This window comes from Artemia sp. Qi Xiang Cuo, chromosome 11 (assembly GCF_049724085.1).
Source record: "Artemia sp. Qi Xiang Cuo chromosome 11, ASM4972408v1, whole genome shotgun sequence".
Classification (NCBI taxonomy): domain Eukaryota; kingdom Metazoa; phylum Arthropoda; class Branchiopoda; order Anostraca; family Artemiidae; genus Artemia; species Artemia sp. Qi Xiang Cuo.
This window is the reverse complement of record NC_142804.1, coordinates 15,815,621-15,828,304: the sequence shown is the minus strand read 5'-3', so window position 1 is coordinate 15,828,304 and position 12,684 is coordinate 15,815,621. Positions and strand designations below refer to the sequence as shown.

Below are 12,684 nucleotides of genomic sequence, written 5' to 3'. Positions count from 1 at the left end.
AATAGCAACCCACACATCCCAAATCATAGGTTTCAGACACCACACACCTACGAAAGACTAAGAAATCCTGTTATGAAAAGTATGAAATAGCAAATTACATATCCCAAATCATAGGTTTTGGACAGCAAACACCTATGAAAGTCTAAGAAATCCAGCTCAGAAAAGTCAAAGTTAGCAATCCACCCACCCAAAATCCTAGGTTTCAGACACTATACACCTATGAAAGACTTAGAACTCCAGCTCAGAAAAGACTGAAATAGCAACCCACCCATCCCAAATCATAGGTTTCAGACACCACACATCTGCGAAAGACTAAGAAATCCGGTAATGAAAAGTCGGAAATAGCAGATTACTCCTCCCAAACTATTGGGTTCAGACAACACACCCCAACGAAATACTAATAAACCTTAGCTCAGAAAAGCCTGAAGTAGCAAACTACACATCCCAAATCATAGGTTTCAGACAACACACAACAACGAAAGACGGGGGCACGGGGAGAGCCTTTGTGGGTCTGGGGGGCCCTTGAGGGTGGGTGGGCCGTGGGGAGCTCGGGGGGGGGGGGACCTTTGGGGACCGGGGGATGGGCTTTGGGGGGCCGGGGATGGTATTTGAGGGTGTGGGTGGGCATGTGGGGCGCCGGGGGGGACGTGGGGGGGCCGTGGAGCCATTGGGGGGCCTGGGGCGGGCCTTGGGAGGGCGGGAGAGGTAGTTGGGGACCGGTGGAGGGCCTTTGAGACCACGTTGGTCCGTTGGGAACTCGATGGGCCTTTGGGGACCGGAGGAGGACCTTTGGGGCACAGGGGGGGCTTTTGGGGCACAGGGCGGGCCTTTGGGGGGCCGGCGTGGCCGTTGGGGCCCGGTGGCGGGCCTTTGGGACCCCGTTGGTCCTTTGGCAGCTCGATGGGCCTTTGGGGCCCGGCGGAGGGCCTTTGGGGGCACAGGGAGGGCCTTTGGAGCACAGGGATGGCCTTTGGGGGGCCGGGGGGACAGAGGGGGTCGGGTGGGCCTTTGAGGACCGAGGGCTTCCTTTGGGGTTGGGGTAGGAGGATTGGAACCCTTTGGGGTTGGGTTAGAGGACCTCACAACACTGTTCAAATGTAACTTGTGTATTATAACGACCACAGAGTTTCACCCTCAAATTCTCTTCTAAAACCTTTCCTAAAATCTTCTTTCAAAATGTCTCTAACTGTTTCGCCGAAATAGTTCCATAACCTGTCTAAAACCGTTTCGCCCGAATAATCCCTAAACGTAATTTCAGCGTGTTCCCTGTGTTTGGCATCTGTGTGCTAACGCATTTCAAATTTCTAGGAAACCCTTTCCTACGTTAATCTCTTCATCTCATAAATTTTCCTAGCTAAACTATTAGGGTTTCGTTAGAATATCAATTTACCTCTCCGACTTAAAGCTCCGTGAAGCCGTATTTAAAAATAAAATTTCAATCTCTTTAGACTCCCGCATAATTCCAAGATAACAAGTGATGTTAATTATGATTCCTGACACTAAAGATCAATGAAGCCCTATTTGAAAATAGAATATTAATTTTTCTCTCTGTCCTAAAGAATGTTTATCCCTCAGGCCTAAAGATTAAAGAAGCCTTATTGTTTCATAATTCCCTCTTCGTGAATCAATAATTTCCCCTAGCGATTATGTAAATCAAGTTCACTGGTCAGGCCTAAAGATTAAAGACAACTTAATTTTTATTAATTCTCATCTTCGTGAATCAACAATTTCCCTAGCGATTATGTAAATCAAGTTCACAGGTTAAGCTAACCAAACAACAATGAAGCCATGTTTGTTTCTTAATTCCCCCCTTCGTGAATCAATAATTTCCCCTAGCGATTATGTAAATCCACGGAAATTCACTTCCCCCTCGAGTCCTAGATTAATAACATTGTTCCCGTTAGAATTCAATGCGCATGTGCAACCTTCGTCCCCGAGTTATTACACATAGAAACAACAAATAAATCGATCTTGGAAAAAGAGGTCATTGAGCGATTACGTAATCTTTCCCCCTAGGGACTCTAGGACCATATTGTTTCATAAGTCCTCATGCTTGTGAATCAATAAGTTCCCCCTCAATTATGTAAATCACGCCTCCTCTTATTCGCACTTGACCAAACAACAACAACATCAGCGAGATTGACAAAGAAACACAACCATAAGACTAGAGAGATACAAATAGAAAAATTAATGTCCCGTCATCATTAAACTAAATTGTAGATGGCAGCAGGGGTGAGTCGTGGGGCTGGTACCCCCTCCTCTACTATCACTAAGGGTAATAATTTGAAACTTTCAGGTCATGTTGAGGTGGATGTTGAATTAATCAAAAGACACTGTGATCATTCAAGGTCATCAAAAGGGTATACCTTGCGATACCCCAGGAACACCTAAGCAAACTAAGTAGAAACTTTCAGGGTATGTTGATGATAACATAATCAACAAAAAATAATCTATAAATATATATACAGATTATAAGGCCTATAACTGCTACCGCTACAATCATGGTTTGTCCCTTCTTATGATTACTGTTCAGATAATCCACTATTTTTGCAAATATGATGCACTCATTTTTAAAAGCATATCCTGGGAAGGCTCATTTTAAACCTATTACTCATATCTACGTGCTTTTTATCAATTTTACCATCCAAAAGTGCCATATAGCACTAAAAACGGCACTTTTGGTACCACTTCTAAAGTTGAAGAGTTTGGAAGCATAAAACGGTACCATTTCAATAATTATGGTCCAAAGCCCCTAACTGGAGATTTATAAAACCTCTCACATATATACACCCTCCATACCACAGTAGACAGAATATACCAGTAAGCTTATCGCAGATCATTTCTGGTCTTCGTTCTCGGTGCGAACAAAAAGCTCCTCCCACTTATTTCTGCATTAGCGGGAATGTGGGTTAGTCTGTTTCCGATTGTTTCAATGCACATTGATGGAAAAAATCGGAAACAGACTAACCTGCATTCCCGCTAATCTGACTTCGCCTATGTTTATATCTGCAAAAACGTTCTACGGAGCACTCGCATCCCGGTCCGGGTTTTTATAATGGGTGAGATAGAGAATGATCATACTGCTAATTATATAAACTGTGCTCCATACCTTCTTAGTAAGTTTCATAAATCACCTATTCATCTTAAAAGTAAAAGATTATTGCGAAAAAAATTAACTGAAATAAAAACTTTTCAACTGAAACTCTACCAAAAATTAAGCTTTAATGATCAACAGTTTTGAATTGAACCATCGAACTTCACTCTGTGATGAAGCCTGTGTTCTAGTTCTAACGGCGGTAATTGAGGGGAAGTTCTTGGCCCCTTAGTATCCAAAAGCGCCATATAGCACTAAAAACGGTACTTTTGGTACCACTTCTTAATTGGAAGAGTTTGGAAGCATAAAATGGTACCATTGCAATAATTATGGTCCAAAGCCCCTAACTGGAGGTTTATTATACTCCAGACCCTCTTAGTAAGTTTCATAAATCTCCTACTCATCTTAAAAGTAAAAGATTATAGCGGAAACAAATTAACTAAAACTAACAACTTTTCAACTGAAAATCTACCAAAAATTAAGCTTGAATGATCAACAGTTTTGAATTGAACCTTTAAACTTCACTTTGCAATTGAAGCCTGTGTGCTAGTTCTAACGGCGGTGATTGAGGGGAAAGGACGTTCTTGCCCCCTTAGTTTTTTACTCCTGCCTAGATTTTGAAAAACATCCTTTTTTGGTCATTTCATTGGAATAGATACTTTTTTCATTAAAAAAGAAAAATGGGGGAAACAACCGAAAGTGCACTTTATGGGAATGTGCTATTAAGTCAAATTTATAAAAAGCGATTAAGCATAAATATAAGTTTTTAAATGAGCCCTTAAACAGCTCTCTTTTGTTACAGTAGCCTTCTAGTCTCTGCTAGTCAGTAGGTGACTTATAAAACCCTGTCTTCATTATGGCTTTTTCAGGCGAAGTCGGCCGAGTAAAAACAGATTTTTGCTGTTTAAAGTTTTAACTTCGCTCTTTACTTCCTTCGGAAAAACTTTGTTTTTTTTAAATTAATTAATATTCAAAATTAGTTCATATATGTGCTACTTTATCAAGTGTAAGCTAAGCTTTGTTATAAATTATATGTTGAAAAGTGCACATGCTATTAACACCATCCCTCTGTTTAGGAATTAACTAAAAAAACAAGTTTTTTTAACTGAAAGTAAGGAGCGACATTAAAACTTAAAACGAACAGAAATTATTCCGTATATTAAAGGGGCTGTCCCCTCCTCAACACCTCGCTCTTTACGCTAAAGTTTTTTATTGTTTTAAAAATTAAGTTGTAAGACAGAGTCAAACTTTAGCGTAAAGAGCGAGGTGTTGAGGAGGGGACAGCCCCTTTCACATACGGAGTAATTTCTGTTCGTTTTAAGTTTTAACGTCACTCCTTACTTTCAGTTAAAAAAAACTTATTTTTTTTATTTAATTTCTGAACGTTTTTGAAGTAATGCAGCTTTGATTTTGACTCACCTTACATGAATAATTAAAACGAAATTCGCACATTAATTTTTCTTTTTTTGGCTAATTGGCTTTCTCGAAATTTTGTTCTGACGTAACTTACGTAACGAATTTACATATTCGTATGTTTTTATTACGTATATTAAGGAGTTCGCTTCCTAGCCAATACCTCGCTCTTTACGCTAAAGTTTGAATTTTGTTTGAATCACAAAGTCTGGTTAATAAGAATAAATAGCTCTTTTTAAAGTACTAAAAAACTTCAGCTTAAAGAGTGAGGTATTGACTAGGAGGCGAACCTCCTCAAATACGTAATAATTACTGTTCGTTTTGAGTTTTAATGTTGCTCCTTACTTTCAGTTGAAAAAAACTTGTTATTTTATTTAATTTCTGATCCTTTTTTAAATAATGCTGGGAAATCTGGCGCCCCCTTCATAGAAATCTACCTTCCCCCAAGGAAACATCCTCCATGGAAAGATCCTCCCCCGTAGCCCCTACTCTGACCCCGAAACCCCACTAGAAAAAAATTCCTCCTGAAAACGCCAGTATACTTCCCAATAAACAATACTATTTTTAAACAATGGGCAAAGTTTATAACTTTCAGCCCTTCCCCCGAGAACAGTGGGGGATTAAGTCATCTTCAAAGACATAATAAATAAATTTTCGACTATGCCGAACAAAATGGCTATCTCAAAATTTTATTTGATGACTTCGGGAAAAAAATGAGCGTGGGAGGGAGCCAAGTTGCCCTCCAATTTTTTGGGTCACTTAAAAGGGCACTAGAACTTTTAATTTACGTTTGAATGAGCCCTCTAACGATATTCTAGGACTACTGGATCGATACGATCACCCCTGGGAAAAAAATAACAAAAAAAAAACAACAAATAAACACGCATCCGTGACCTTTCTTCTGGCAAAAAATACAAATTCCACATTTTTGCAGATAGGAGCTTGAAAGCTCTATAGTAGGGTTCTCTGATAGGCTGAATCTGATGGTGTCATTTTCATAAAAATTCTATGACTTTTAGGGGTTATTTCCTCCTTTTTTGGAAAATATGGCAAATATTTTCAGGCTCTAAACTTTTGATGGGTAAGGCTAAAACTTGATGAAACTTATATATTTGAAATCAGCATAAAAATCAGATTCTTTTGATGTATATATTGGTATCAAAATTCCGTTTTTTAGAGTTTCGGTTACTATTGAGCCGGGTCGCTCCTTACTTACAGTTCGTTACCACGAACTGTTTGAAACAAAGAAGGCAGGTCAGTTTACAACATCTATATTTAATTGAGAATGTAATTATTTATTTAGATTTATCTACTTGAGACACATAATCTATTTATTTCTGTTTTATTCATTTTCTGTTTATCCAATCAAAATGAGATTTTGTCATTTTAATAGAAAAGAAATTCAGATTCTGAGTGATGTCAAGCTTCTTCGCCAACAGAACTGCGTTTAAGTTAGCGTTACAAAGTCGACAAACAGTCAACGTAATGTCCACATTTTGATCTGTAACGTTTGATTTTTGCCTTTTTATATCGACCTAATTTAGCATATTGAATGCAGCGTTTCGGCGGTAGTTTCAAATTAATACTTTAATAATATTTGATCAATTAATCAGCCACTGCAGACCAGAGGCTATAAGCTTTTCTCGATGGTAGGTTGGCATAGTGGTTGCGGCGCCAGACACAAGATCCGGGTTGTTACAGCCACTGTAGACCAGTGACTATATCAATCAAATAGTGTTCTAATAATGATTAATCAAACAGTCTAGTTAACTGGAGCATAAACAAACCATGATCAAAAAAATTGTCTTCAATTCACTTTAAATTTTGAATTTACTGCTAGAGTTTGTAATTTCTATGTCGGTATGGATAACATGAATTTTTTTTTGTCGTCATAAAATGTTATTGTTAAACGTGTTATGTCAGCATGACGAATTTTGAGATGACATCGACATTATACGTCACCATGTTAAGCAAATCGAACGCCTGCCGTGTCGATAGAGAATCAAATAAAACTGTGTATTTATCATCTCGACAAGGATAATAATTAAAACGCGGCTCAGATTTATGTCACAAAGAAAGGGTTAACGCCACCTGGTATTTCAGCTGATACGACTGAATATTATCAGCTTTCGTGGTTAAAAGGTTGACGTGATATCACCGGTAATTACTTCCATTATTAAAATAATTACAATCTATTGACAATTCGTTCATTGACGTTTGCTAGATTGGCGTACTATTAGGTTATATCAAAACAATCTATTTCAGAACAAGAAGGAGCTTTGGGGTGTTTTAGAGGCATTTTCATAACTAAAGGAGGGCCGCAGAAGGAATTCCCATCCAGAGAGAGTCCCACCAGGAGAAACATAGCACTACTATATTAAAAAGAAACAACATGCCAATATTCAATATGATTTAAAAGACTTAAAAGGTTATGCTTCCACCCCAATACCTACATAACTTGGCTGGGCTCCTTAGCTTGAATTTTCTTGTTTTTCTTTATGAAAATGTGAGTTTTGTAGAAATGTAAATACTATATTTAGGTTCAGTGGTATCAAATTACTTTCTTTATCCATAAAATTACTTATATTATATTATTATTGTACTATATCAACAACAGCTATCACAAAGCATGGGCACCCATATGGAGGGGGGGGGGGCAGACGGGGGCTTCAGCCCCCCTGGCTGAATGATGCTGCCTTTTATTTCATATTTTTGTTTTGAGATTTCTATTATACAGCTTTGGAAGTGCCGATTGGACCAGTTAAGTCGCCCCTAAAATTGAGCTTTTGGGCGCCAATGTCCCAAAGCTAAAGGCTTGTTACAGTTACAAAGTTTATTCAGCTTTAGTTTGTCTATTAAACTAAGGTGACTTCGCTCTGATCTTTTTTTACTTCATTTATTTTGTCTGCTCAACAAAGGACATTAACTAAATTAGATTCAACAAGCTTTCGTTTCTAACTACAATTGATGATAAAAAGCAGTACAGACCTCGGGTCTTAGAGCTAGAGTGAAGAAGTGCTTCACGAGCAATATGTTTCTCAACAATAGCTGGCAAATAATCTTGCGGGTAATATTTACACCACTTGTTTGACGTCCACAAGGAATGCCATTACGCGAGTAACCATTAGATCATAATATAATGCTTGATTTAATGACTTGTTTTTCTTGTAAAATATAAAACTCTTAAAGGTTGAGTTTTCAACAAAAATACGAAGCTCTTGGAAAGTCTGCTTTGCGGCTTAACCAATTGTGTTAACTGTGGGAGTTGGTGCGGGTTTTTTTTTCACTCCTATATTTTTGTACCACCCCTAGATTTCATAAAACACATTTGGTACTGTTCTATTAGCTGGGAAGCCCAAGAAAAGTGAAGTTTTGTTAATGCTAATGAAATAAAACAAAATAGGATAAATATATAAAAGCTCAGAAACAAATTTCGGCTATATATTTGCACATCAGGGGGGTGGGGGTAAAGTGTAGCATATATTAAATACGTAACCTAACCCCGTACGTAACCTTCCCCTAAACCCCAAAAAACTAAAGTTTAAATATTGAAAACAGAATGAGAAACCACGGTTTGCAATGCTCGGCATAGGAATTCTCCGTTGAAAAACCCTGCTAGACTAGTTTATTGTATCATGTTCGCTATACAATATCTTGCTGGTTTCCACAGCTAATAGAACAGTGCTACACATTTTCTAGGATATTTTCATTGCAAAATACCTTTTCATATTTTATAGAAAAACTGAAAAAAAAACTTGTTCTTGGCCTTTAGATTTTGACGAATATATTTTGCCCCCTCCCAAAAAATATTTGTGAATTGACGCCAGAGGGCCTAGCAATTACCACTTTCAACCCAGGGTCCTTATAAGTTTATTTTAGTACTCATGATCATGGGCGCCCATAGGCTGAATTTTAGGAGGGGGCTTACCTGGTCAATTCGTTTTGAGTTTATAGGTATATCAAACTGTGACAATCCACAGTATTTTTTTTTGTCTTTTTTTTTTCAGTAAAGCCTAAGTTATGTTCTGGTCTTAAGAAGGCATGGGGGTTGTCAGCCCTAGTAATGTTGATTTTTACTCGTTTTGAGTTTGACTCGGCTATTTATTATAATTTCTGTTCGTTTAGAGTTTCATTTAATTGTTGATAGTGATTTGTAGTAGTTTTACGATTGGAAGCTTATTTGACTTTATTTCTGCCCATGTTTGACTTAATAGAGTTCTACTTTTCTTTGAAAACTTATTGTGTGGAAAAAGTTTTTTTTAATTAATACAAATATATGACACCGTCATACTGCCAGGGGGGTACTTGCCCCCCCCCACCCTTATGGGTGCCCATGTTCATGATGGTAACATGAAAATGACAAAAACTGCATGAGAATACTTTAAAAGCTAGCCAGAGACTTTACACCTGGAAGATGGGGGAGAGGCGATCGCTGATGCTGCACGTCTTAACGGTAAAAATGTTGCTTTCTGCAAAGCATTAGAAAATTCTTCATCAACATGGCACCCAAAACTGTTTGGACGTTATACTGGATATGCTGAGCTTATTTTGCAAACTCCCATTAGGATTGATAAGTACATAGCCTACTCTTCCCCTAGCCTGCAAGTACTGTAAAATCAATGAAATGAAATGAATATCAAATGAAATGTATATCACCTCACATAAAAGGTTAGACAACACGGCTATGGGAGGGAAAACTTTATTTTCTGTATGATATAATTTTAGAGGGTTTTAAAACCGTAGTCAGCATAGGTACATAGAGAAACTTCTATTTGGGAGGGGGGAGTAATTGGGTTTTTTGTCCAAATTGTTTTAGTAGTCTGTTGAATCGATCTTCTGGGTTTGGTAAGTCCACCCCCCCCCCCCGATGCACTGGTACATTGAGTGGGATTGAAAGGTTTCGACATAAAGAAGGGGTGCTCCATAAAGGACACTTTTATGTTAAAAAAAATCCTCTTTATTGCATCTTTCAACTTATTTTTCTTAAAAAATTCCCCAGGGCTCTCGGTCAATTCCTGGGGGAAGCTTCCCAACCTCTTTTCCATGTGTAGGAGTTTCATAAATACAATTCACTTGCAGATCTCAAAATTAAGGGGTTAGACGACGATTTGTGCACATCGAATAGTGACCCGGCCCTAAAACTTTACATAGGCTTGGTGGCGCAAGAGAGAGAACCAGAGGCGAAATGTCACATGCTGTTACGGGACAGACGGTGTGCAACCAGGTTCTAGAAACAGTATCGATTAAGCTTTTTATGCGCAACCAGTGGCCGGTGGCGCAAGAGGGAGAACCAGAGGCGAAATGTCACATGCTGTTACGGGACAGACGGTGCGCAACCAGGTTCTAGAAAGAGTATCTATTAAGCTTTTTATGCGCAACCAGCGACCGGTGGCGCAAGAGGGAGAACCAGAGGCGAAATGTCACATGCTGTTACGAGACAGACGGTGTGCAACCAGGTTCTAGAAACAGTATCGATTAAGCTTTCGTTTATGCGCCACCGGCGGCCGATGGCGCAAGAGGGAGAACCAGAGGCGAAATGTCACATGCTGTTACGGGACAGACGGTGCGCAACCAGGTTCAAGAAAGAGTATCGATTAAGCTTTTTATGCGCAACCAGGGGCCGGTGGCGCAAAAGGGAGAACCAGAGGCGAAATATCACATGCTGTTACGAGACAGACGGTGCGCAACCAGGTTCTAGAAACAATATCGATTAAGCTTTTAGCGTATAACTAGGTTTGTGGAAAAACAAAATGTACCGTTCTAGATTAGGGCTTATCAGAAGCAAACATTTTAACAACATAAAGTAGTACCGTTAGAATACTTATTTTATGCTCGGTACTTGTCTGTTATAGCGCCGACCACCAAGTTGTCCATCCATTGACGCTCTGTAGAGCCGGTTTCTTTCTTTAGTTTCTTTCAGTTTAGCGTGAGACACGACAAAGACAAGCTACAGAATAGATGGGAAATATATAATTTGGGCTATATATTTGCACATTACGGGGGGGAATTAAAGTATTTGGACGGTGTGAGGTTAGAATAAAATTCGGTACTTATGCTTTATATATAACGCAGGGCTATAGACTTGACGAGGAATGCAGACACGAAACCCGTCAAACGGCTTTTGCAATAGCAATCAGCAAGGTTTCTGATTAAGTTTAAAATATTAAAACGATTTTTTTTTGGGGGGGGGGTTTAGGGGGAAAAGGTACCTTGGTTGGGTTAGGTTACGTATTTAATATATGCTATGCTTTATCCAACTAATGTGCAAATATATTGCCCAAATTTGTTTCTAAACTATTATATTTTCATCCTATTTTATTTCATTAGCATTAACCAAACTTGACTTCTTTCGTGTCTTATATATAAAGCATAAGTACCAACAAGTCTTGGTACTTGTACATTATACGGGTCCACAAAAGAAGTCAAGTTTGGTTAATGCTAATGAAATATAATAAAATAGGATGAATATATAATTGTTTAGAAACAAATTTGGGCTACATATTTGTACATTTAGGGGGGGGGGGTGAAGCATAGCATATATTCAATACGTAATCTAACCTAGGTACCTCTCCGCCCCCCCCCCTAACCCCCCCCCCCAAAAAAAAAAACAGTTTAAATATCGTAAACGCAATAAAACCATGCTTTGCATTCTATTTCTCTATTGACTTGACTTGACTTTGACTTGACTTGACTTTTATTTTCAACTAATAATACATCATACTTAACTGGCACTTACAACACATTTTTTGAATAACATTATCAACAAACGTAGACATTATCATTTTTTGAGTCGTAAAAACGCAACAAAATGGATATAAATAAATTTTGTATTTGTTTTTTTAGGTGTTTTTCGTATAACCCCACCCCCCGAGAAAAAAACTGAGTAAAACCCCTCCGAGAAAAAAATCCTGGGTACGGCCTTGATAATAATGGAAGGAAATATAATAATCTTAATAGAAACATGGTGCATATAGTAGGCCTAAGTTAAGAACTAGTTTTGTCTTTTAGTTTTGGGTCAATATCTACCAAATCATATTATTGAGTTAGGACTAAAGTGAATACACCATTTAATGCCTTTTTTTAATGATTTTTACGAATAAAATAATAATTTATAATGGTACTTAATTTCAGCCCCCCCCCCCTCTATTTGCGCCTACCGGAGTTGGTTAGGTATCCTCTTTATAGGGGGGAGGCGTTAATTAATTTATATTCGAAATGATTATTTTATTTATGATAAGCATAAAAAAAGGCATCGAATGGTGTATTCACTTTATTCCTAACTCAATAATATGATTTGGTAGATATTGACCTAGTTTTGTACATATCCTAAGGTTATAAATGAGACCCGCTGGGGCGTCGTTTCGGAGGAGGGAAGGGGCAGTTGACCCCCAATAATTCGGAGAAAATAACTATTATATAGCCCATGCCCATTGACTATCCGGATATGGACCCCACTTGCCACCCCCCCCCCACAATAAAATTGCTGGAGCCACTTCCCTGATCAGGGGGGGGGGTCGTTAGGAACGCAAATGCGATATTTGAAAAGTGCCTAAAATTAAGATTCTAATGGAACTACTTTTATTTTATTAAGAATTTTCCTTCAAAGGAGCCCCTAATCTAGAACGTTACCAAACAAAATACTAGTTGAGCGCATTTGATTGATTGCTTAATATCCCACTGGAAAGAATTTCTGAATTCTGAGACCTGAAAGTTAAGGCTAATAGTTTAGCCAGAAGCGAAACAAACTCGCAGCTATAATTCTAACTACAAAAAAAACCTAACCTGTATAGGACTTCTTCTTAACTAAAACTAATTTATATGCCTATAACTGCCCCTAAATCGACTATCAACTTACCGTAAATAAGTAGCAATCTTATTTGGTGCAATTGTCTTTATAACTGAGAATTTTATTTAGCGTCGGCAAAATTTGGCGTCTCTTAAACCGCCTGCGCGTTGACTCTTGAGAAAAGAGGTTTCCGGCACTTCCGTTTAGTCTATGCTTATGTTATGTTGGTCAATGATCAAGAACGGTACTCATTAGACATAAATGATGGGCAATATTTAACATATCCTTTAGAAGCAGAGGCGGGACTAGCTAAGATTTTATAGGGGGGAGGAGGGATGGCAAAAGATTTGGATCTTTTCCGTCATTTCAATATCATTAATTATAATGTATT

At 38.4% G+C, this 12,684-nt stretch overlaps 1 protein-coding gene across 1 annotated transcript in view; it reads right to left on the bottom strand.

Moving 5' to 3' along the window:
- The window catches only part of LOC148946691 (uncharacterized), a 165,785-nt gene extending 153,346 nt beyond the window's left edge, over nt 1-12,439 (bottom strand). Inside the window, exon 1 of the mRNA XM_089097386.1 lies at nt 12,363-12,439. The gene's annotated coding sequence lies outside the window, so the exon portion shown is untranslated. The remainder of the gene's footprint in view (nt 1-12,362) is intronic.
- Nucleotides 12,440-12,684: the final 245 nt, after the last annotated feature.